Here is a 26,089-nt window from a genome sequence, read left to right as displayed (position 1 = left end):
AGTAAACTTGATCGATCTCCTGAATCTAAGGGGCCATTTCCGTGGCATAGTCTTTTTGATGGATCACGGACCTGCAGCAAAATGAGAGATCAGCACCAGACCTTGGGAGGAGAGAGCCAGGAGGCTACCGCAGTGGCCTGGCAAGGTGACAGAGGAGGTCCGAAGAAGGAGGAGTCAGAGGAACAAAGAGGAGGGAACTGAGAGATAAATATTGCAAAGGTCACACAGCCAGGACCCGATCAGATAAGGGAGGGAATGGAGAAGGGACTAGATCTGAGTTTCCAGCCCCTCAGAGAAGGCAGCTTGACGGTGTGAGGGGGGGTGCGGGGGTTGGGGGGGAGAAGTCAGTGAAGAGCCAGAGAGACAAGGTAGACTTCAAAAAAATCCTGCAGCATTGCAGAGCAGTCTGCACCTCTGGCTACTGTTTGTGAAAGATATATACGTTGCTATAATTGTTCTGGAAAAATACACAAAAAAGTAGTATCACTCAGGGCCTTGGGAGAAAAATGGGTGTTTAGCAGACAGGGGTCTGTCTGGTCTCTCCCTTTCAGATATACCTTTGGATGATGAGCCACGGGCATGTAATATCTAATAGCAAAATAATTAGAAAAAGGTTTTCAAGTTGTATAGAAAATGGAAGCAAAGAAGTAAGAAAATAACACAAAGGAGTAATGGTTCTTTTTTCCTTCGGAAGGGGAGACTTGAGCACCTTGAAAATGTGAGGGGGAGGGGATAGTGAACCGTGGCCCGGGAGTGGGAGGAGAGCTCCGAGGCCCCCCAAGGAAGTCGGGTTGCCAGGGAGGAGGAAGACGTTTAGGTGGAGCAGGGTGGGAAGGAAGAAAATGGAGGGAGTGTTGCCCGCGGATTCCGCTTAGAAAGCGGGCGTGGCGCTGACACCCGGCGGGCCAGCAACACGCTCGTGGACCTGGGGAGAACGACCTCTTTTTCCCTGGTGAAAAGCGGAATTGCTCCTGCTCTCGGGGCTTGACATTCAAGGCAGCACCGTTTACGGTGGTAAAACGACAGAACTCGTTAAGTTCTGGCAGGAGGTCCCTTCATGCCGTGGATTAATATTAAGTGAATCCCAACTGGGAGAAAAGATGCAGAGCGGTATATATTATATGATGCCATTTTGGAAAACAAAAGGAAGTGCCGTGTGTGCATGCATGTGTGTGTGTGTGTGTGAGAGAGAGAGAGAGAGATTTTACGTGGTCATGGGGAAAGTCACGGAAGTATGTAGGTTAAAATTGGGATCGTGGAAGATGAGGAAGGGAGAGGGGGCACTCCTTCCTACTTACACAGTAAAAAAGAGCAAGTGCTAAACAAAAGCAGAAACCACCCAGTACCCGAGATCCGCGGTAAAGTCCCTGAGGCCAAGGGGCCCAGGGCGCAGGCCGAGGCGCACCAGTGCAGAGGGAGGGCCCGGCAGCTTTATTTCCAATTCTTGGGCTTCGGTAACGGCTTCCTCCCGGCTCTTTGTTAAGGAGGACCGGGAGAGGGCAGGGCGCGTGCGCCGCCTGCCCCTGCGGAAGGGCAGGGGGAGGGTGCGCGGGCGGGGGCTGGGGCCCTGCCTCGCTCGCCTTGTTGTGCCGCCGGTCGGTCGGACCCTGCGCCCGGGCTGGCGTTCCCCCGCGGTCGGCGCTTCTCTGCTCGGGTGCCGCGCCTTCTGCCGCCGGGCCGCCGCCGCCTCCCGCCCGGACAAAGATGCCTGCCTCGGGCGCGGAGCCCCGCCGCCCCGATCCCCGGCCGCCCAGCAGCCCTTTGTTCCGCACCCCTTTTTCTTTTTTTTTCTTTTTTATCCCCCCCCGCCTCAGCTCCTGGTAACCTCTCATCTACTTTCTCCATCTTTACAAATTTGCCCGTTCTAGGTATCTCCTGTCAGGAATCGCACAATATTTGGCCTTTTGCGTCAGGTTTATTTTGCTTTGCATAACGTTTTCAATATTCACTCATGTTGTGTATGAGGACTTCATTAATTTTTTTTTTTTGCGGTAAAATGTACATAACCTAAAATTTACCATTTTAATGCATATTTTAAAAATTAATAAAAGGAAGGCAAACATTAAGAAAATACACAAAATCCTAGAGGTTTCAATTTTAACAAATTTATAAAAAGGCTTGCTTTCCTCCATCTGAGGACACAGCAAGAAGATGGTTTACCATCTGCAAGCCAGGAAGAGGGTTGTCACTAGACACTGAATCTGCTAGCACGTTGATCTTGGGATTCTCAGACTCCAAAACTGTGAGAAATAAATGTTCGTTATTTACACCATCAAAAAAAGAGAAGCCAACAGCGTGCAGCTGGAAAATAATCATGGGACTGCAAAGACTACACCCAAGTGAAGGATGGGAGTGGAGGAAAGCAGTTAGAACTGTCTTGTCGATAAAAATGTAAAGTGATTCATATTTAAATTTTTCTGTTTAAAAAAGGAAAACAAACAAAAAAAAGTAAAATAGTGAATTCTCTGACGGTCCAGTGGTTAGGACTCTGCTCTCACTGCCTAGGGCGTAGGTTCAATCTCTGCTGGGGGAACTAAGATCCTGCAAGCCAAGTGGGGTGGCCAAGAATGTAAATAAATAAAATGAAATAAAGTTTTCTAGTAACCACATTAACAAAAATTTCAAAGCAGTAAAACATTTTACATAGTCCAATGTAGTAAAAATATTATTACAACATATAATCAATTTAAAAATTAATGAGACATATTTCATTCTTTCATCCTTGGGCTTCAAGATTGGGGAGGTCACATAAGTGCTCAATAGCCACATATGGCTACTGTATTGGACACTCCAGGGTTAGAACCTGGGGTGGGTGTCAGACAGGTATCAAGACCCATATTTCATCCCTTACTAGGCTGTGTAAACACAAATTACTTGTCTTCTTTCACCTGTTTCTTCATCTATAAAATGGAACTAACAGTAGTACCCACCCTATAGAGTCATTGTAAAGATTAATGGTACATGGGGCTTCCCTGTTGGCTCAGACGTTAAAGTGTCTGCCTGCCATGCAGGAGACCCAGGTTCCATCCCTGGGTCAGGAAGATTCCCTGGAGAAGGAAATGGCAACCCACTGCAGTATTCTTGCCTTGGAAATCCCATGAACAGAGGAGCCTGGCTGGCCATAGTCCATAGGGTCCCACAGAGTGGAACAGGACTGAGTAACACTTTCAGTAACACTTTCAATGGTGCATGAAGCATTTAGTACGTACTCAGTAAATGTAGATGATTATTAGTGGTAAATTAGATGATTATTAATTTGAATTAATGAATTTTGGTATTATTGTTATTGTGACTTCATTCATTCCCATCGGATGTTGTGCTTTGGAGACAGTCCAGAGGGACAGTTAAAAGAAATGGACAAACTGGGAAAACTTATTTGCAACACATATGATAAGCAAAATATTGTTTTCAATATGTAGGAAGTGCTTGCAAATGAATATGAAGAATTTAAGTGGAGAATTCAAAAAAGGACACTAATATCTGGTTTTTTTCTTTTTTTAAGGAAGACCCATTTGAAATAAGTTCAGCTATTCTAGGAACTGAATGAAAATAAACATGATACCATTGCTCAGTAACAAATTGGCAACAACCAGAATTCAGTGGCACCTAATTTTGAAGATGAGTTGGGGAGATCAACTCTTTATTCACATCCAGATTTTCTGAAGTTTCAATCCTCAGGTATACTCCTAGATTATCAGGGTAAACAAGCAGAGTTCTGGCTTCAAGGGGAAGCTAGCCAGACAGCCTTTCTATCCACGTCGTCCCTCTTCCAAACGAAGCTGAATAGCCACAAACACTTTTTGGCAAGTTTGATTTATGTTTACTTATCCCTTGTGCAGTCACTACATATTTGCTTTGGTAACAGTCCTTCACCTCTATTGTTGACATTTCCTGTAGGTTGAAATAGTCCCAACATTGTTCCAAATTTGGGCAGGGCTAACTGACATTCTTACTTAAGCCACAAAACCCCCAGAATATTCTTAGACTTTGGCTAACTCCTTCAGGAATGCTCTATCTTTCAGCAGGTTCAGCTATGTATTTGGGGGACCCAGTGAGAAATGAAAATGTGGGATCTCTTTTTCATAAAAGAAGGAAAAAAGCTTTTTCCTTTCTTCTGCAGTCTCTGCCAACCTGTTATGGTGTTTGCTTTTTTTTTGTTGCACTCTCAGGCATGAGAATACTCAAGGGGCAAGTGTGGACCCTCCACAGGTGCCTGGGGTCCTGCACTTTTCAGTCTGGGGAAACTTGATCTATGAAGAAACTCCCTCAGACTGATCTAAGTCAGGCTTCGGGTCTCTGCATTCTGCTCTATGGCAGGAGCCTTGAGGTGAAAGATGCCTCAGTGGTGCAGTCATCTCAAAGGGAGGGAGGGTTACAGGAAACAGGAAAAAAAATAAGTTGGTTAGGAGGTCAAAATATCATCCCTGCCCGTACATGGGTATCTGAGAGTTGGATTAATGAATCAGTCCCCAGAGAGCTGATCCACTCTGTGTGTTAATACATGAGGTCTCAAGCCAGGCAAGGCTGAGGGCCAGTCTGACTAAGCCCTGAGGTGAGTTGACACCATGGGGAATCTCTGTGGATTGGCTGGCCAGTCTTCGGCGGTGACCCTATTCTGTCTCCCTTCATACACTTCTAGGAAGTTCCTAGACTGTTCAGGGGCCCAAATAGGAGAGAGGATGGTTAATTGAAACCCTGCTTTATTGCATCACAAAATGCCTCTCTTGAGGCACTTCCAGGCCCCACCTTGGAGGGAAAAGCCTTCTGAACATTCAGTAAACATTCTAAAAGATAGTTATGTCAGAAGCCAGGGCTGGGGATGTCTTCAGTTACAGTCCAGGGACCAACGTGCCTCACTCCATGTAAAGCTGGCTTCCATATGTGGGTGTTCCCTGCTTCCCCCATTCACTGGGAGCCCAACACAGGTCCCTCATTTTAGAGAGCCAAAGGATTAGAAATGATTCTTTCCTGACTCAGAGGGAAGGGCCCAGCACCCAAATACCGGCAACTACATGAACCAAAGAGGAGGGTGGGGGTGGAGGGTTTGGAAGGCACTAGGTGGGCCTCATTTGGTATCCTTTCCAACAGCTCCCTAGTCCCCAGTGTCCTTAGGGTTCAACTCTTCCCTGAGACAGTTCTCTCCTGTCTGGTCACTATGGTCACCTCTGTCCCACCTGGAACATGTTCCTGTGACCACTTGAGTTTTGAGAAAAAGAAGAGGGAGAAAGCCGAGAGCCTCTTATTGGTCAATATTCCTTTCCTCTCAGCAGCATTTATATTATTAACCATCTTCTTCTGAAAAGCCTTTTTTCCTTTTTTATTGGGGGTGGGTGGGTAGGGTGGGGGAATATATCTCTCTTCTGGTTCATTCATTTGTTTATTCACTCAGTCGTGCCTGCTGTATGCCAAGCATAGTGATGGATGTGGGGGACAAAAGGGTAAGACTCCTGGTGTCTGTTTTCAGGTTCGTCACTCACAAAGGACCTCCCCTTTCCCTGGCTACTCTTCCACCTCCCTGACTTCCTCCTCTTTTTCCTCTTGGTTCGCAAAGATGCCCTCTCCTGAGGCTTTTTCCTTTGGTCCTCTTCTTTTCTCCCGCATGCCTTGCTTCACTCCCATAACTCCAATGCCACTATAGTGCGGAAGTCTCTTAAATCCTACCCTCAGTCGAAAACTCTCTCCTGAGCTACAGAACTGATTTTCCAACAACTGACCAGTTATTTGTACCTGGATGTCCCACAGTAACTCAATATAATCCAAGAAAACACTTCTATAACTTTCCGTCACTAGTACTCCCTCCTGCCTTACCCCTCTTGACCACCTTATCCTTGTGACTGCAATGCTTATGTGAACAAAAACACTCTTTCCCAAGATAAAAAGTATGGTTTGTTTGACTTTACCCATGCCCCTGACCTTCCACGGCCAATCAGTGATCAGTTTCCATAGATTCTACAGCCAGGCTGTGTCCCACAGATGTCTCTTTATTTTCATTCCTGCCTCCACCCTGGCTGAGTCTCTCCTGGACTGTTAAAAAGCCTTTTCTCTGGTTCCCATGCTCCTGGCTTTTCCTATTTTTTTTTTTTATTTAATATTCTACTGAGTATTTTCCCAGGTGCCACAGTGGTAAAGAATCCACCTGCCCATGCAGGAAATGCAAGAGACTTGGGTTCGATCCTTGGGTTGGGAAGATCCTCTGGGGTAGGAAATGGTAACCCACTCCAGTATTCTTGCCTGGAAAATCCCATGGACAGAGGAGCCTGGCGAGCTACAGTTCATGGGGTCACAAAGAGTCAGACACGACTGACCACACACACACAAATTGACTATTTATATACTATTTTTTTAAAGCTGCTGCTGCTGCTGCTGCTAAGTCGCTTCAGTCATGTCCAACTCTGTGCGACCCCATAGACAGCAGCCCACCAGGCTCCGCCATCCCTGCGATTCTCCAGGCAAGAATACTGGAGTGGGTTGCCATTTCCTTCTCCAGTGCATGCAAGGGAAAAGTGAAAGTGAAGTCGCTCAGTCGTGTTCGCCTCTTAGCAACTCCATGGACTGTAGCCTACCAGGCTCCTCCGTCCATGGGATTTTCCAGGCAAGAGTACTGGAGTGGGCTGCCAAGCACTATTTATTTATTTATGGCTGCACTAGGTCTTCGTTGCTGCAGTCTTTCTCTAGAGCGTGGGCTCAATATTTGTGATGCACAGGCTTACCTGAACCTGTGTCCCCTGCATTGGCAGATGGATTCTTAACCACTGGATCAATAGGGAAGTCCCTGACTTTTCCTCTTTTTAATGCAGAGCTCCCAGCAGGCCTTTTTCTTGTCTGCAAAGTCTTCAGGGATTCATCCCATCACCAGAATAAAATACAGAATCCCGAAGTTGACATCTAAGGGCTCATCAAAACAGGCCGGTCCTTTGCCACATATTCTATTTTTCATCAACACAGGCCATTTCCTCCTTCTCCAGGGAATGAAGCATAAGATTGAGGCAAAAAGAGTTGATTTCCCATGGCTACATCTTCCAGGGCCTAGCACAGAGCCTTGTATGGAATCGCAACAAAATGAAATAGAAAAAATAACAATTTAGAATGAGAAGCCCTGGTTATTAACTGTTACACTTAGGTCACCTAATCTTTCTCAGCCTGTTTCCTTATCTGCTGTTTCCTTCCTCATGGCATTTACTGTATATCAAGTAGATATATATGTGAAAGGTTTGACAGATAGCAAAAATAACCTATGTGAATTTATTTAGTCAATAATATTTATTCATTGAAAGGGAAACAATTGAGGAGAATCACAGAGGGAACATGGGGAGCTCCTCAGGAATAAGAAAGCACAGTGGTAAGCACTGCTATTGAAGGCTTCTTCTAAGTTGCCTAAAGATTCTCCCCTCCAGTTGCACCTGGTCACATGGTGGAGACAGTCATCTGGCCCAGTCCTAGCACGAGTAGGGCTAGGGACAAGGGTGTAAATGGAGGCCCCTTTACCAAATGCCACATAGCTTCATAAAAACAAAATCATAAAATACGAAGTATGGTTTTATACAACTGAAAGTTTCACCAAAGTTGACTGAATTTAACTAATTTTACATAAATTGGGGTACACCTTGATAAGACTAGCAATACAAAGTAATAAAATAAACAGAAACATAATTCTTTTTTAAAAAATAATTTTTAAAAATTTCTTTTTGACTATTCTGAATTTTCGTTGTTGCGTGGCCTTTTACCTAGTTACGGTGCATGGGCACTGCAGTGGTTTTTCTTGTTGTGGAGCATGGGCTCTAGGGCACACGGGCTTCCATAGTTGTGGTACGTGAGCTCAATAGTTGTGGCAATAGTTTATTATATAAATAAATAATATATTTATTATTATATAATAAATATAATATATTTATTATATATTGAAATGATAATATTTTGGATACATTGGTAAATAAAATATATTATTAAGATTAATTTCACCAGACTTCCCTGGTGGTAGGGGACACGGGTTTGATTCAGGAAGATTCCACAGGCCACAGAGCAACTGAGCCTGTGTGCCAGAACTACTGAAGCCTGAGCTCCTAGAGCCAGTGCTTCCCAACAGGAGAAGCTACCACAGTGAGAAGCCTCTGCTTGCCACAATTAGAAACAGCCTACAAGCAGCAACCAAGACCCAGCAGAGCCAAACATAAATAAATACTTAAATTTTAACGAATGTAAAATATAAAAAATAAAAAACTTAAATTATTTTTCAAGTTTTCACAAATAATATTTCTTCTAAGACACTGAAAAATATTAAAGTTAAGGGCCTTCCTTGGCAGCCTAGTGGTTAGAACTCTGAGCTTCCACTGCAAGGGGTGAGGGTTCAGTCCTTGGTCGGGGAACTAAGATCCCACATCCTGTACGATGTGGCCAAGAAAATAATTTTAAAGTTTTTTAAATATTAAAAGGAAAAATATAAATCATAATTAATGAATATCAAACATTTAAATACATTAAGGTGAATCCAAACTTATATTTAATTTTTAACAAATAGTTTAAACAGAATGACATATTAATTTCTATAAAACTAGAACTATTTATAATTCTAGGATTATATATATATATATTGACTTGACAAAGAATTATGCACATCACAGATACATTTATGAAAATTTAGGAGTAATGAGTCTTTTCATATTGAAAAAGTTCATTTCCTAAACTGTCATGTGCAATGCTGTGAATATTTGGTAAGTTATGAGTACATCTGTAACCATGAACAAGAAGAAGAAAGAAAATTGATCATCTGCACTACTGGGAAACCATACTTTATTTTTCAGGAATCTGTTGTATCTCTACTATGGTATATTGATGGTAGAGAAGGTCTTATCCTAATCTCCAGAACTTGTGAACATGTTACTTTTTATGGCAAGAGAGAGTTTACAGGTATGATTATGGTAAGGATCATGAAATAGGGGGGATTATCTTTGTGGGCCCAGTGTAATCACAAAGGTTCATATGAGAAGAAGGCAGGAAGGTCAGAGAGAGAAAGATAGAGAGATTGGAAGATGCTACATCACTGGCTTTAAAGATGGAGGATAGGGCCATAGCCAAGAAATATACTTGGCCTCTAGAAATTAGAAAAAGGGGAGGAGTCAGATTATCTTTTAGAGCTTCCAGAAGAAACAGAGACCTGCTAACACCTCAGTTTTAGGACTTCTGACCTCCAGAACTGTAAGATAATAAACTTGTGTCGTTTTAAGCCATTAAGTTTATGGTAATTTGTTATAGCTGCAATAGGAAACTAATACCTCTGCCATCTGAGAAGGATCCAACAATTATTTTTTTTTAAATAGTTTCAATATGTTTATTTATGTCTTTGGCTGAACTTTGTGGCATGTAGGATCTTAGTTCCTTGCCTAGGGATTGAATTCCTGCCCTCTGCAGTGGAAGCACAAAGTCCAACCACTGGACTGCCAGGGAAGTCCTTAATTTGTTTTTTCTCTTAATAATAAAGTGGTCTGTTCCTCATATCCTCCCTGAATGCCAAAGCAATCTTCCAACATAGAGGCACACAACCCACAACCTTCATTGCATTTGGTCGCAGTCCCCTTTTGTTTTGAGAACACAGGTTAACAGATGGAGAAGAGGGTTTCTAAAGGCTTGAATACAGTTAGTAATAAGAGTAGATATTTAGGGTTATGAGTGGGACTGGACTGGCACTGAATACAAGATACTCAGTGACAAAGATTCCTGTGAGTTCTTTAAATAATTTATTATTTTATGTGTTTGTGATATATGAGGCCCTGTGGCTCAGTGGTAAAGAATCTGCCTGTCAATGCAGGAGACACTGGCTCAATGGCTCGGTCCGGAAGATTCCCTGGAGAAGGAAATGGCAACTCACTCCAGTATTCTTGCCTGGGAGCCTGGAGGGCTACAGTCATTGGGTTGCAAAAGAATCAGACATGACTTAATGACTAAAACAACAACAAAGTATAGGATACAGAGCAGGCACTTCTTGCTTGAAAGCAGGGTAAAACAAAGGAGGAAAGAGTAAATCAGTTGTGTTTGTTTGGGTGTGTGCTGAGTCACTTCAGTCATGTCCAACTCTTTGTGACTCTATGGACTATAGCCCACCAGGTTCCTCTGTCCATAGAATTCTCCAGGCCAGAATACTGGAGTGGGTTGCCATGCCCTTCTGCAGGCAATCTTCACAACCCAGGGATCAAATCTGCATCTCATGTCTCCTGCAATGGCACGAGGGTTCTTTACCACTAGTGTCACCTGTTTGCTTGTTTAGCACTGATCTAATTAATTTCAAATTTAGAAGCAAAGGCATTGATGGAAGACCTCTTTATGATTAGAAGATCATAGAATCTTCTTGTAAAAGTTTTCAAACCAATAGTTTGATTATACTGTTTAAAAAACTTTCAATTTATTATTATTATTATTATTTTTGGCTGCACTGGGTCTTCACTGCATCACTCAGGCTTCTAGTTGGGGTGTGTAGGCTTTGTTGTCCCGAAGCATGTGGGATTTTAGTTCCCCAATCAAGGATCAAACCCTCATTCCCTGTCTTTGAAGGCAGATTCTTAACCACTGGATCACCAGGGAAGTCCCTTGATCATACTTAATGGAGTAATTCTAGAGTTACTCCTTTAAAGTCTAAAACAGGGAAAGAATGCTCATTATTTTAAAACATTTTTTCTATAAATTCTAGCCACTGCAGTAAGACAAGAAATAGAAATAAGAGCTCTAGATATTTGAAAGAAGACAAAAGTATCAATATTTGCAGATGATATGCTACATTACCTGAAAATACTAGAAAATTTTCTGAAAAATCACCTAGCATTAATAGAGAAATTGTTAATTATGTATATCTCAGTTATAAAATATCTACAAAATAAATATACAAAAAATGATAGATTTTTCTATATGCCAATAACATACAGTTAGAAAATATAATGGTTTAAAAAAAAACCCTCAAAAACATCCAGAGCCTATGTGAAGAAAGCTCTCAAACATTACCCAAAGACTTAAAAGGATATTTAGAGGAACATTCTGATTTGCATGGAAAAATGATTATTCCAATGTCTGTGTTTCCAATGCCACCAAACACTTCTTTAATTCTCAGTGGACACCAACAACAAATAATTCTGACACTATCTTCTAGGAGGTGGTGTTAGATCCCATAGGTTAAGGGCTCAGTCCACAAGACTGCTCCCACTTCAGACACCAATTCCAAGTCCAGATTCTTACCTATGCTTCTGAGTGACCAGCTATAAATTGAAGGTTCTCATCACCTGCTCCTTTGATTCAATTACTTTACTACAGTGGGTCATAGAACTCAGGAATACAATTTACTTATTAGATTACTAATTTATTATGAAAGATTTTAAAGGATAGGAATGAACAGCCATTTGAAGAGATGGGAGGGACTTCCCCGTTGGTCCAGTGGTTATGACTACACCTTCCAGCACAGGGGCATGCATTCAATTCCTGGGTGGGGAGCTAAGATCTTACCTGCCTTGTGGCCAAAAAACCAAAACATAAAACAGAATTAATATGAACTTCCCTGTTGTACAGTACATAAGAATCTGCCTGCCAATGCAGTGGACACAGATTTGATCTCTAGTTCAGGAAGATTCCACTTGCCTTGGAGCAACTAGGCCTTGTGCCATAACTACAGAACCGCAAACACCTAGAGCCCATGCTCCACAATAAAAGAAGCCACTATGAGAAGCTAGAGCGCCACAACAAAGAGGAGCCAGAGCCCACTGCAACTAGAGAAAGCCTGAGCAGAGCAGTGAAGACCCAGTGTGGCCAAAAATAAATACATAAAATTAAAAAAATATATAATAAGAATAAAATAAAAGTGCTCTACTACCAAAAAAAAGAAAAAAGAAAAAGAGAGATGCCTGGGACAATGTTTAGAAGGGTCCAAAACACAGTAATTTTTGTCCCCATGGAGTATGGCATATGCCACCCTCCTGGCAAGTAGAAAATTCTGATTAACCAAACTGGAAGCTCTCCAAATCTCATCCTTTTGGACTTTTTATGGAGGCTTCATTACATAGGTATGATTGACTAAATCATTGGTCTTTGGTGACTGATTTAACCTCCAGCCCCTCTCCCCTTCTGGGTGACTGGGACTGAAAGTTCCAACCTTCTAATCACATGGTTTGTTCCCCTAGCAACCAGCCCTCATCTTTAGATGCTTTCCAGAAGCCACCTTATTAACATAAACTCCAGTGTGGTTCAAAAGGGATTGTTATGTATATCAAGACACCTTTTTTGATCTTATTACATAAAAGTGTTTATTCTTTTTAATAATTTTTTTTTTTTAATTTAGTTTTGGCTGTGCTGGGTCTTCATTGCTGCACAGACTTTTTGCTAGTTGCGGTGACCAGAGGGCACTATCTTTTTGTGGTGGGTGCACAGGCTTCTCATTGTAGCGGCTTCTCTTGTTTCAGAGCATGGGCTCCACAGCTCACAGGCTTCATTGCTGCACAGGCAGCAAAGTAGTTGTGGCACATGGGCTCATAAGTTGTGGCTCCTGGGCTCTAGAGCACAGACTCAATAGTTGTGGGACACAGGCTTAGCTGTTCTGTGGTATGTGGGACCTTCCTGGACCAGGGATCAAACTTGTGTCTCCTGCGTTCTTTACCACTGAGCCACCAGAGAAGCCCTGCTCTTATCATTTAGAAATTCCAAGGGTTTTAGAAATGGGATGAAGACAAAATATACTTTTTTATTATAATAAATCACAATATCCCAATTATAAAGATGTCAATTTTTCCCCGTGGGAAACTGAAAAATGGTCCCCTCAGATGGTAAAGCATCTGCCTGCAATGCGGGAGACCTGGGTTCAATCCCTGGATGAAAATAGTTGGACAAGACTTAGCACACATGCATTCCTATTTAATTAGGAGCAATCAAAGTATCTTCAAAGTCAAGGAAGGCCAGTAGCCACCAGAAACTAGAAGAGGCAATGAACGGATTGTCCCCTCCAGCTTCCAGATGGAGTGTGGCATTGCTGACACTTTGAGTTTGACTCAGTGACACAGGTTTCAGACTTTTGGCCTTCAGAACTACAAGAATTCATTACTGTTGTTGTTAAGCCATAAAGTCTGGTCATTTGTTATAGCAGCCATAGGAAACAAAAACATCCCCCAAAAGGATGTTTAAATTAAATACAATTCAATTTTTCATCCAATTCCACTTTTCTAGAATCTGGAAAATTTATTCTAACATTTTGAGAAAAATAAGAAAATTAAAATGGCCAAAACATTCTTGAAAAAAAAAAAAAGAATTGTAATGAAGAAGGATTTATACCAGTAGATATTTAAGTGTGCTTTAATGAAATTGTGATTACTACATGGGAATAGAGAAGTCAATCTACAGAATAGAATAAAATCTAAAATCAATTCTATCTATGCTTATATAAGGATTTAGAATATGATTAAGATAGCATTTCAAACTGGTGGGGTAAGTATGGCTTGTTCAATATAGGATGTCAGGCAAGTTGCTAATTAACCATTTGTAAAAAAATAATAATAATTTAGATTACTTAACTCATATCATGAATCACCATTAATTCTATAGAGATTAAATATTTATGTATAAGTAAATTCTCTACCCAGAGAGAATTTTTAATAAATTATAAATTATTATAAATCCAAAGGATGACATACTAAGCAGTCATTAAAAACAATGAGAAAAATATTTTATGACATGGAGAGATAATTGCAAGCACTGTTAATTGACGAAGGCAGGTTATAAAAAAGTGTGTACTGCACCATTCCATTCAGAATTTTATACTATATACACATTTGGTTAGAGAAATAACTCAAAAGACAGATCAAAACATATCAGTAATTTTTTTCAGGGGTACAATTATGTGCTGAGTCACTTCAGTCATGTCCAACTCTTTGCGACCCTATGGACTGTAGCCTGCCAGGCTCCTCTGCCCCAGGGATTCTCCAGGCAAGAATACTGGAGTGGGTTGCCACACCCTCTTCCAGTGGATCTTCTTCCTTCCAACCCAGGGATCAAACCCACGTCTCTTATGTCTCCTGAATTGGCAGGCAGGTTCTTTACCACTAGCGCCATTATAGGCTACCTGTATTTTCCTCGTTTTACTTATCTGCATTTTTTAAAATAATAAATATACATTGGTTCTGAAAAAAGTATTTAAATTTATGTGATTACTCTAATTAGGAGTAATCAAAGTATCTTCTTTTTCAAGATAAAATTCCATCTATGCTTTACCACTGAGCCACCTGAGACGCCTTTTATGCATATACAAGCTAAAATATATATGCTTGGTTGCAAGGTATAATATATTGGTTTCACTGGGTACCTACTATTTCTCAAGTTCTTTATATATTACTTAATCTTTCACAATAATGTTATGAGACAGATAATAAAAATATAAAAGAATCCCCACTTTACAGATGAGGCAATGAAGGCCTAAAGTCAAGCATCAGACTAGGATTTGAAGTCACATGTGTTTTTAGGGTCCATGCCCTTATTCATAATACCAAAACAATGGAAATAACCTAAACCTCCTTCAGGGGAACCAGATAAATTACACTACATTCATACAGTATAAAACTCTGCAGCCACAAAAATAAAACTGAGAATGTTCTCTGTACATGTAGAAGGAAATGTTTCCAAGATATAGTGTTAAGTGGGGGTGGGGAATGGGGAACCCAACAAGGTGCAGAGGTTTATATAGCATGGCACAATTTGTTAGAATGGAGTAAAGAAGAAAATAAGTTTTAGCTTGTATATGCATAAAAGGCTTCTCAGGTGGCCCAGTGGTAAAGAATCTGCCTGCCAATGCAGGAGACACAGGTTCAATCCCTGGGTTGGAAAGATCTCCTGGAGTAGGAAATGGCAGTCACTCCAGTATCCAGTATTCTTGCCTGGAAAATTCCATGGACCAAGGATCCTGGCAGGCCATGGTCCATGGAGTTGCAAAGAGTCAGACATGACTGAGAGACTGAGCATGTACACACATGCACAGAAACATCACTAGTGGGATAAACAAAACCTAGTAACAGAGTTTTCTATTTAGGATGGGGGAAATGGGCAGATGGGGTACAGGAACAGGAGAGAGACTTTTTGTTCAGTCAGTTCAGTTCAGTCGCTCAGTTGTGCCGACTTTTTGTTATATATCTTTTTATACTATTTTAGTTTTGAGCCATGTATATGAATTACCAATTCAAGAAAGTAAATACACATAAACATTTTAAAAGCAAAATAAAATAAAACAAAACTTTGTCCTTTCTGTTCTTCCACATGCCTTAGACGTCTTCGGAAGGCAGTCTGCATCCGCTTTTCAATGAGACACATGGGGTAGCAGGCCTCAGGACTCCTCCAGCGACTGGAACAACAGCATCAACACAGAGATCAGGAAGATGGCCTGGCCTGCAAGCAGTGCCAGGCCAAGCACGCCCTCTTTTCTTACTCCTAACTTAGGAAAACAAAATCAACACAAAGCCACTCATCAGCATTTCTGTAGCCAGCTATTAATCAATCCTCTTCCTGCCCTTTCCTCTTTCTTTTCTTCCTTTTTCCAGAAAAACCTGGAAAGCTCTGCAAAGCTTTGCAAAATGACTTACTTGCTCTGGCTGCCTTGTTTTCCTTCTCTCCTTTGGCCTGTGTCATCCTCTGAGGCAAGGACCGCAGTCTGACTTCCTGCCAGCTGGCCTGCTGGGTTCATTTCAGTGTCTTAAAAAAAAACCCAAAAAACAACTGTATTTTCCTAAACCTACAAACCTCAAGTTAGGGGTCATTTTGTCCAGTTTCACCCAAAGTAGAACATCTCAGTTATAAAAATTTAACCAAGTAAATGTACTTGGTTTTAAACACGATCCCTTGGTTTCACTTTGTCTAGCCAATCAACTTGGACTGACAGCTCTCATAAAATATCTGCTCTTGCTAAGAATCCCATGGGGCAGGACTAATTGTGTGTTGAGTTTAGCAGAGCAGAGAGCCCCAGTAAATTTCCATTTAGTAATTCAGTGACTGTCAATTGACACCTAATGTGAATCCATGGCTGTCTGAGGCCCTGTGCTAGGGACAAAAACAAATGTGAGATCCAGCTCTGGCCCTCAATCTCTAATCCCTTGTTAGGACATCTTCAGCTCATAAATGTGTCTGGACTCATTTGTTTTGTTCTTTTAAATCCATTTGCAAGGTATCGACTATATCACTAAGTTGTGAACATTTTCATGGTTAGCTGTGTTCAGAAATATGATTTACAGGGATGGTTTTCTCTAGCTTCTCCCTTTTTAAAGACTTGAGAAATAGCTTTTACATTATAAAGATCATAGCAAGAGTTCAAACTCTGGGTAATGTAATCCACACAAGATTCACTAACCTTTCAGGGTGTTAATTAGTTATAACAGTGTCATAGTGTTCAGCTTTCAGTAGCTAGAATTCCTTGGCTAATATGCAGGAAATTTGAGATGTATGCCAGGTGCGTTCAATGAAAGATTCTGCTCAAATCAAATGTGAGTCAAAAAGCAAGTCATTCTCAGCAACGTTGAGCTTGGCAAGGAATCAGGCGTCTAGAACCATATAACCCGCTCCGCCCCCGCAGAAGACTGGGCTGGAACACTGTCACTGCGCGAGTGCTGCTACATGCTGGGAACGCAGAGCAGAAGGCACGACAGAGACTGTAGGCCCACGTTTTACACATGTACAGCATCCCCAGGAACGACACCATGAGATTCATCTATCCTGGCTTATTCTCAGGGAAAACCCCAACCAGGTTGAGGATAATGAACACCACAGACTGAAAGAAGTAGCCAGAAGCTACTGCACCATTGTGGCTTCCACAGATCCATACAAAACACAGCGGCAGGAAGAAGGAGTGTGGCCTTTCTCAGGTTTCCTGTCAGGACATCCTGGCTTGAAACATGGTTTTGTCACTAAAAAATCTGAGCTAGTCGACAGATGGGAGACTGCCAGATTGTGTCCTTGAGAATCTCAGAAAATCGGTCAGTTTGCGAGAGAGAGTTGGCAAGCAGGTATGAAAATCACCTATTTCCATTAATAACTGGTAGATTTTCTTCCAGGGAAAGAGGGGGCATGAACTGATTCAAGGAATGGGGTCTAGGGAAGACTCCATGTACACATTCTGAGCGGACAAGGTCTTTTTTTTTTTTTTTGGCAATGCTGTGTGGCTTCCAGGATCTTAGTTCCCCAGTTCAGTTCAGTTGCTCAGTTATGTCCGACTCTTTGTGACCCCATGAATCGCAGCACGCCAGGCCTCCCTGTCTATCACCAACTCCCAGAGTTTACCCAAACTCATGTCCATTGAGTCGGTGATGCAATCCAGCCATCTCATCCTCTGTCGTCCCCTTCTCCTCCTGCCCCCAATCTTTCCCAGCATCAGGGTCTTTTCCAATGAGTCAGCTCTTCACATCAGGTGGCCAAAGTATTGGAGTTTCAGCTTCAACATTTCTTCCAATGAACACCCAGGACTGATCTCCTTTAGGATGGACTGGTTGGATCTCCTTGCAGTCCAAGGGACTCTCAAGAGTCTTGTCCAACACCACAGTTCAAAAGCATCAATTCTTCGGCACTCAGTTTTCTTTATAGTCCCAACTGTCACATCCATACATGACTACTGGAAAAACCATAGCCTTGACTAGATGGACCTTTGTTGGCAAAGTAATGTCTCTGCTTTTTAATATGCTGTCTAGGTTGGTCATAACTTTCCTTCCAAGGAGTAAGCGTCTTTTAATTTCATGGCTGCAGTCACCATCTGCAGTGATTTTGGAGCCCAAAAAATTAAAGTCAGCCACCATTTCTACTGTTTCCTCATCTATTTGCCATTAACCAGGGATCAAACCTGTGCCTTCTGCAGTGGAAGTGTGGAGTCCCAACCACTGAACCGTCAGAGAATTCCTAGAGTTGTCTTAAAGAGCCTTGCACCAAATTTACAAGATTTATCCAATTTGGGGTATAAGCATTACCATATAAGATGGTAGGCGCTGTTTCGCTTGTGACTCTGAAGATCACCTGCGAATTCCCCATTGCCCCATGGGTTTGCCACCCACATTGAACAGTTCAGTTCAGCAAAATAGTATAAGGCTATATCTTGAACACTATAAGCCATCTTCCTGGGAGAACCGCAAGATAAAAGTTAAGCCGGTAAGTAATGTCCAACTCTTTCACAACCCATGGACTGTAAACCCCCAGGCTCCTCTGTCATGGGATTCTCCATGCAAGAATATTGGAGTGGGTTGCCATTTTCTTCTCCAGAGGATCTTCCTGACCCAGAGATAGAAGCTGCATCTCCTGCACTGGCAGGCAGATTCTTTACCACTGAGCTACCAGGGAAGCCTGCAAGATACAAAGAGGATCCATTAAAAGGAGAGGAGACTGTAAGCCAGGGCCCTGTTCTCCAGGCTTGTCATGGCAAGCTCCAGATCAGAGCACTCATCTGTTAATTCATTTATTCATTTACTCATTCAACAAACATTTATAGAATACCTCTGAGGTTTTAAGCACTATGCTAGGTCTGAGAACACAAAGGCAAATAAGACCCAGTTCCCTGCCTTTGAGAAGTTCACAGTTGGAGATGGAGAGCCAAGAAGATCAAGTACAGGAAGGCACTGTGTGGATGTTGAGTGTGCCTGCCTTGTTTCAAACACAGAGAGTTAGGGAAGAGTGGCCAGGGAAGAGTGATGCCTGAACTGCATACCTGAAGAGTAAATAGAAGCAGGTCAGGGGAAATGGGGAAGGAAAGAATGTTCAGGCAGTGATAGCATCATGGGCAAAGGTACAGAGAAGAGAGAGAAGCCATGGCTGTGTGGATGGAGAATAATAGAGGGCAGGAAAAGTGGGGTGGAAGAGATGAGGATGGATGGGGAAATTAGAATCAGGTGGCTGAGGCCCTTGTTGTCGTGCTAAGGCAGGAGCTGGGTCTCCCTTTGTGTCCCCCAGGGGTTGGAGATACTGGTACATATTAGTTGCCAATAAATATCTGGAGACAATGAGGTGCCACTGATGGGTTTTAAGCAGGGGAGTAACATGACCAGGTCTGCATAGGAGACAGGCATATTCGGGGAAGACTTGAAGAGGCTTAAAGTGCATGCAGGAAGACCAGATGACCTTAATGACCTGCAGTCATTGAGGTAAGAGGTGAAGATGGACTGAACTAAGGTAGTGCCAGTGGGAGTGGAAAGAAGTGAGTGCACATAAGATCAATACATCAGATAGGAGAGAGGGGGCTGCCATTTTTAGGTCAAACAGTATGCTTGATGTTTATCACGTCTCATGGGCAAAGCCAGACCACATGCAGAAATTATTGGCCAACCTGAAGATTCTTCAAAACCACAGACTGAAACTATAAAGCTGGTGGTCTCCACTGCCCATTACTGTGTCTGGGCAAGATGCCACTTCTCAGGTCCCCACAGAACTTCTCTTGTGCTTATTCCCATTGCCTCTTCTGTAGCAGAGGAAGGAAAAAAGGAAAACACTGTTCAGTCAAGGGTAACACCCAACTATCTCTAAGTGACCATCTCTGTCCAAATGAACAGGTTGGGTTAAGATGAAGGGGCCCCAATCTCTTTACAGAATGTCAGAGGGAACAATAGAGATCAATTCCTTTGTGCACAGAAAGGAAGCCAGAACTCCAAGAGGGAGAGAGACTTGTCCAAGGACAGACCTAGAGAGGAATAGAACAGGGAGGGACAGCCAAGAACACAAGTGAGATCTCTACTCACTACCCCGCCTCCCCCCCATTAGGAAGTCCTTTAAATTTTCCCTAACCTTATCATTAACAGAGGGGGAGGAGGAGACAGTTAAAGCAAGTGTGTAAGCTGAGCCAATTCAGCTACCAGCCACACCAGTTTCCCCAGCTTCAAAGAGAAGAGAGATGACTACTGACTCTGACTGTTGTTACAGGTCAGTGTAGACTTTTGAGGCCCTGTTGTACATCTCTCAGCCCTGTTCTGGGGGTACTATCTAGATAGTATAATAAAAAGCAGAGACATTACTTTGCCAATAAAGGTCCGTCTAGTCAAGGCTATGGTTTTCCAGTGGTCATGTACGGATGTGAGAGTTGGACGGTGAAGAAAGCTGAGTGCCAAAGAATTGATGCTTTTGAACTGTGGTGTTGGAGAAGACTCTTGAGAGTCCCTTGAACTGCAAAGTGATCCAACCAGTCCATCCTAAAGGAGATCAGTCCTGGGTGTTCATTGGAAGGACTGATGTTGAAGCTGAAACTCCAATACTTTGGCCACCTGATGTGAAGAGTTGACTCATTGGAAAAGACCCTGATGCTGGGAAGGATTGCGGCAGGAGGAGAAGGGGACAACAGAGGATGAGATGGTTGGATGGCATCACTGACTCAATGGACATGAGTTTGGGTAAACTCCAGGAGTTGGTGATGGACAGGGAGGCCTGGCGTGCTGCGATTCATGGGGTTGCAAAGAGTCATACACGACTGAGCGACTGAACTGAACTGATCTATTAACACTAGTATTCACACTACCCACCTTTACTCTCACCTCAACCACAAGTTTCTACTTCTTTTCTGTAAGTCATAAAAACATTTTTACAGTGTCAATATTTTTGTCCCAGTTTCACCTCTGGCACCAAGTAGTATGATAAACTTTATAGCTCTGAATCTTGGTCAGAAAACAGTGTTGTCTGTTGGTGGGAATGTAAGCTGGTACAGCCACTGTGGAGAACAGTACAGAGGTTTCTTAAAAAACTAAAAATACAACTACCATATGACCTAGCAATCTTACTACTGGGCATATACCCTAAGAAAACAATAATGCAAAAAGACATGTGTACTCCAGTGTTCACTGCAGCTGTATTTACAATAGCCAGGACATAGAGCAACCTAAAAGTCCATCAAAAGATGAATGGATAAAGAAGATGTGGTACGTATCTACAATGGAATATTACTTGGCCATAAAAGGAACAAAACTGAATCATTTGTAGAGACATGGATGGACACAGAATCTATCATACAGAGGGAAGTAAATCAGAAAGAGAAAAACAAATATCATCTATTAATGCATATATATGGAATCAGAAACATGGTAAAGATGAGCCTATCTGCAGGGCAGGAGTAGAGAGACATGTGGACAGGAGGCGGGGAGATTGGAATACTGGGACTGACATATATACACTGTGCTCAGTTGTTCAGTCATGCCTGATTCTTTGTGACCCCATGGACCGCAGCCCGCCAGGCTCCTCTGTCCATGAAATTTTCCAGGCAAGAATCCTGGCATGGGTTGCCATTTCTTACTCCAGGGTTGATCAGGACCAGACTTTTCAGTTGAGATAACCGCCATCAAATATACACTACCATGTGTAAAACAGACAGCTAGTGGGAACCTGCTGTATATAGCACAGGAAGCTCATCTTGTGCTCTGTGGTGACCTAGAGAGGTGAAAGGGGTGGGAGGTCCAAATAGGAGAGGATATATATATACACATAGACATAGACATACAACAAACCGTACTTTGTTATACAGCAGAAACCAACACATTATAAAGTAACTAGACCCCAATTTTTATTTTTATTCCCTATTTTTAATAAAAAAGAAAACGAAAAAACAGTGCTGTGACACACAAGGTGAGCAGGTTGAGATGCCTCCTGAACTTCGTTATCTCCAGCTTCACAGGCACATCTGTGAACAGTAAACCTTTCGAGGAAACACATGTGGTCTCTGCCGATTCCACAGCCACCTTGTCTCAAGGCTTGACTTCCTCCCCTCCCCCTCCCCCAGACCCACCCGCCCTGAGCAGGAAAAGGAGCGGAGAAGGTGTTTCTTTAGCTCTTTCCTCTTCCCCGCTTAGGCCTATCACATCTCACAAGGTCAACACCTATTTTCTTAGGACCAATACTATTCATATTTAGAGGTTTAGGGTACAATTCTGTTTTCCTCTATCATTGCACCTGATTTTTCTTGCTTTCAGAAGTGCTCCATTCATACATCATGGCTTACTTTTCCCCAGGCAGTGAGTCATATTCACAGACAAATTTTATCTTCTGGGTCACAACCTGGTCAGCTCCCCCTTCTCACAGAAAATGATCAAAGGCCCAGATCTGGGTCTTTAGCTTGCACATATATTTTACCTTTATATTAGCTTGCACATAATTCATTAAACATTTAAAAGAAGAAAATAAAAGAAAAAAAAAATTTAAAGAAGAAAGACCTCAGTACATCCTTCAACCTCCCCACCCCTTATTTTAATCTTCTCCACAGCACATCTGACATACTATATAGCCCTTCATCCAACCCTTCTTCTTTTCCACCCTCCTTCCATAGTCTTTCTTTCTCCTCACTAGAGAGAAAGGTAGGGCTTTTGTTTGTTTTGTTCATTTCTATATCCCCCGGACACAGCTCAGCACCTGGCACGTACTAAAAACTCCAGACAAGTTAAATAAACAAGCTGCTGACTAAACAGTTCATTTTCTTTCCTTTTCTCTGGGGCCTACCACTCCCTCTCCTGCAACAACAGTGTTTTTTTCTTTGGCTTAACAGCTAAGAGATCAGATGACCATACATTTTACATTAGCTCTAGAGGGACTTCACTGAAATGGCAGAGGATATTTCTTCTCCATCTCCAACATCTCCATCTATTGAAATCTATCCATTTGGCAAATCCTACCCACCTCTTCTGTGACACCATCTTTTCTTTAACCTCTCACAGCAATCTCCCCCCATCTTGGAATCCATAGCACTTGATGCCTGCATCCCTCATCTAGAATTTAACACTTTCTGCCTTGTGCTGATAATTTTCCTGAACATGATTGCAACAGGAAGGTCAACAATAAGACAAGGGTAGTATTTCCTTGGCAAAGCTGGCTTCCTGCCCCTCCTCCCCAACTTAATTTCTTGCTGATTTAACAAGACCCAGATCTGGGCCTTACACTTTTAAGCCATCCCATGTGAAGGGATCCACCTCTAAAACACCTATTAACCAAGTTCACACAGAGGTTGCAGGGCATACAAACCAAATGCCAATGTAATGATTCATACCAAGGAACTGTGGACATTCTAATGGACTAGAATGCTTGAACTGGCCTGACTGGCTGATCTTTTCCTCAAGGGCTAAAGAGTGCTTGGTTAACAGAAACTGAGAATAAAAGTAATCAACCTAAAGTCCCATCTCTCTTTATGGCAGGGCCCCCTTCCCTGCTACAGGAGCAGTCTGATGAAGGCCATCACAGTGCCCAAGTTCCCTTAGTTAAGGCCTGCGCTTTCTTAGGTAGTACCAGGGCCAATGCTCTACTTCCAAGGATGGCCAAACCCCTTCTGCTCAGTTTAGACTCTAAACTGCTTTATCACTTAAGCTAAATTACAACCACGTTCCAGCCTTTTCTTCTTGAGACTGCTCCCAGACATCTGATAAGTGCTTGGAGTGTCCTCAACGATTTGGGCAACAAATTTACAGACACTTTCTAGGTTTACTCTCACGGAGAGCTCATCATTCACTACATGTGGATTTTACTGGTATGAAGGCAAACTTATTTCCTGTCACTGTGGTGTGTAAACTGCACTGACAAAATAGCATACATTTCTCCAAATGAGCACCTGGGGGACCGTGCCTTGTAGGTTTCAAACTAAGGTCCTAAGACAGGACAGGAAGAATTGCTTTGGCAGCAAAGAGGAAGAAAAAAAACCCCTTCCATTTAAAGTGGCCTAGGGTCAACTAACAAGGCTCATCTGCTCTCTCAATCTGAAACACAACAGCTACCTACCTTGTTCAAAACCAGGGAATATTTACCTACAAAGTCCTGGGCTTTGAGGAATGACTCTGAAATACCTGGGCCCTTATTAGTTTGCCTTATCCCGGCAATGTGTCTATCTTCTGTTCTAACCAAGTTCAAGATTTTACAAAAAGAAAGGAGACAAAAGAAAATGGAGAGAGGACTTATGCCTTTGTTGTCTTACTTGGATCTCTTGCAGTTCCACAAACAACTAGCAGTGGGTACGGGTTGTCATTCTCAGGATGAAGTTCAGAGAACACCTCTCTGAGATACCAGTAAACCTAACTTACACACACACCACAGTTCTGCCTTTCACACTGCTGACTGGCAAATGAGCAATGGTTTGTACATGGAGCAGGTGCAGGAGAGGTGGCTTCTGCCAGATGGTGCTAAAAAAAGGCCCCAGTCTGATACACAAGTCTTTCCATTAACCCATCCATGACCAAAGCGAAGTGTGTATCAGGATTGCTGATCCTTCTCTGGCTTTGGGGACTTCTAGGGTCTCAAAGGCTGCCCTTCAGCGCTCCATCACTTAACCTGCTTTTCTGCCTTATACACATGGCAGGTGTAGCCAAGAGACTTGGATTATGCAGAGAAAGGTTTTAGTAATATGCCTTCACTCTTTCCCTCTGGATGGTCCTGAGCACCTCATGCTCTAGAAAAGGGCTGACTCGTACTGCCTCTTTCTTGCCCGAGTCTTGCAATGGAACTTTAGTAGGGCCTGAGATCACTTGCTCTATCACATTCTTGCTATAAGAAGTGATGCACACCATTTACCCCGTTGAACCAGAGTTTCCTCCTCTCTATAAAAAGATAATTAAAACCTAGCTCACAGGACTGGCTGTGGGAATCTAATGAACTAACTTGTGTGAAAAGGCAAATACAGTCTCTGCTACATGCTACATAAGCACTCCAGGATACACTCGTTTTCTTCCTTTCAGGAGCTAGTCCTGCATTGTTTACTCTGTTAGACCAGCTTCCTATAAGCTACTGGAGAGTGGCTTGTCCCCATGGCTCACTCATGTCATCCCAGGAAATAGCCATAGCACTGTAACACGAGACGAAAAATTCTAGGAAGGAGCAGCTAGAACAGAAAGACAACTGCACGGTGCCACAAGGCAGTGTGCCCTAGACAAGGCTCCCAGCAGGAAATCCTGTGGCCTCTCAGTATCACAGGTGCTGGGGCCCAGAGAAAATTCCCCTAACTACTCTTCCGTAAATTTTCATCAGGCCCCACATTCAACTCATCAGATAATGGATGAGCCCTCTGCCACCTTTTCTTCTAAAGCCACTCACTGGGCAGGCTGTGGAGCTCATGCTAGGAAAAGGGAAGTTTCTCTCCATTAGAACTCAGTAGTGGGAAATACACAAAGCCTTTTAAGAACTACCCAGGGATTAGCGGCCCTGCAACGTGGCTCTAACGGTTAGGGTGACTCTAACCCGGTGGGAACAAGTGGAAAAGCAACTTTTTATATTTTGACTGGTCGACTACTGCTAGTCTGCTAGGCACAGACTAGTGAGTCTGTGGAGTGGACGGTATTTTGAAAAGGAGATCTGAAAGTCTCGCTCAGGGCAGACAGGCCAGCCGGAAGCCACGCTCCCTTCTCCTTCCCCACTAGGCAGGGCAGCCAGGGCGAGGCTAGGGCGGGGAGGGGCCCGGAGTCTGGCGCGGCGGCTCTGGGTGCAGTCAGGCCCCACGTGCCCGGCCGGCCCTGCAGACCAGCCGGCCATAGTCCAGGATCGGCCCCAACCGCGCGAGGGTGTCAGGAAGTCGGTGCCCGGCCTTACAGAGGATGTGAAGGTGCCTGAGGGCACGCCTGGGCGGCCTGGCCGGCTAAAGACCTCAGGAGAGATTCGCGCCGGGCCGCCAGCACCCCTCCCCTCCGAGCCCGCCTCATCAGCACCTTTGCCGCAGCTCGGAGAGCTGGCCCGGCCCCACAGTGGGTCACGAGGCAGCGTTGGCGGCGGGCGCGGCCCGGTCAGTCCCGGCAGGACCTGTGCCCGGCGCCACCCACGGCCCGCACCCAGCGCGCGCCACGTCCCCGGCTCCGCCCCTGCCCCCGAGAGCCACGCGGGGAACCCCGGTGACGTCACCGCCCTCCAGCTCTCGCCTTCCCGCGCTCTCCAGAAAAGACGCGAAGGTGGTGACGTGTCCTGGGCTTTGACGCGGCTGCGCAAGAGACGTCGGCAACAGAACGACCTGCGGCGCCGCCTGGTGGAAGAAAAGCCCCAAGATGGCCGGAAGCGGCGAAGCCGGCGAGAGGAGAACGTGACTGACGTCAGCTTGCGGAGCCGAGGGGGCGGTGGCCGCGTGACCAGCCTCCGCCCTCGGCGCCGTCGTGTCTTTCTTTTGCTCCTTTTATCAGTGCAGTGT

The 26,089-nt window shown here is 43.5% G+C and overlaps 2 long non-coding RNA genes across 2 annotated transcripts in view; one reads left to right on the top strand and one right to left on the bottom strand.

The window, feature by feature from the left end:
- The window catches only part of LOC145546756 (uncharacterized), a 45,838-nt gene extending 28,052 nt beyond the window's left edge, over positions 1-17,786 (top strand). The window contains exon 2 of the long non-coding RNA XR_014083237.1: positions 15,274-17,786. This is a non-coding gene — a long non-coding RNA (uncharacterized LOC145546756). The remainder of the gene's footprint in view (positions 1-15,273) is intronic.
- LOC145546754 (uncharacterized) lies at positions 13,299-15,969 on the bottom strand. The gene is made up of 2 exons (XR_014083235.1): positions 15,588-15,969; positions 13,299-15,439 (listed from the first exon to the last, which is right to left on the bottom strand). It is a non-coding gene; the product is annotated as an uncharacterized LOC145546754 (long non-coding RNA).
- Positions 17,787-26,089: the final 8,303 nt, after the last annotated feature.

Source organism: Giraffa tippelskirchi, chromosome 4, assembly GCF_054371585.1.
Source record: "Giraffa tippelskirchi isolate mGirTip1 chromosome 4, T2T-mGirTip1v1.2.pri, whole genome shotgun sequence".
Taxonomy (NCBI): Eukaryota; Metazoa; Chordata; class Mammalia; order Artiodactyla; family Giraffidae; genus Giraffa; species Giraffa tippelskirchi.
This window is presented reverse-complemented; position numbering and strand designations above follow the sequence as displayed.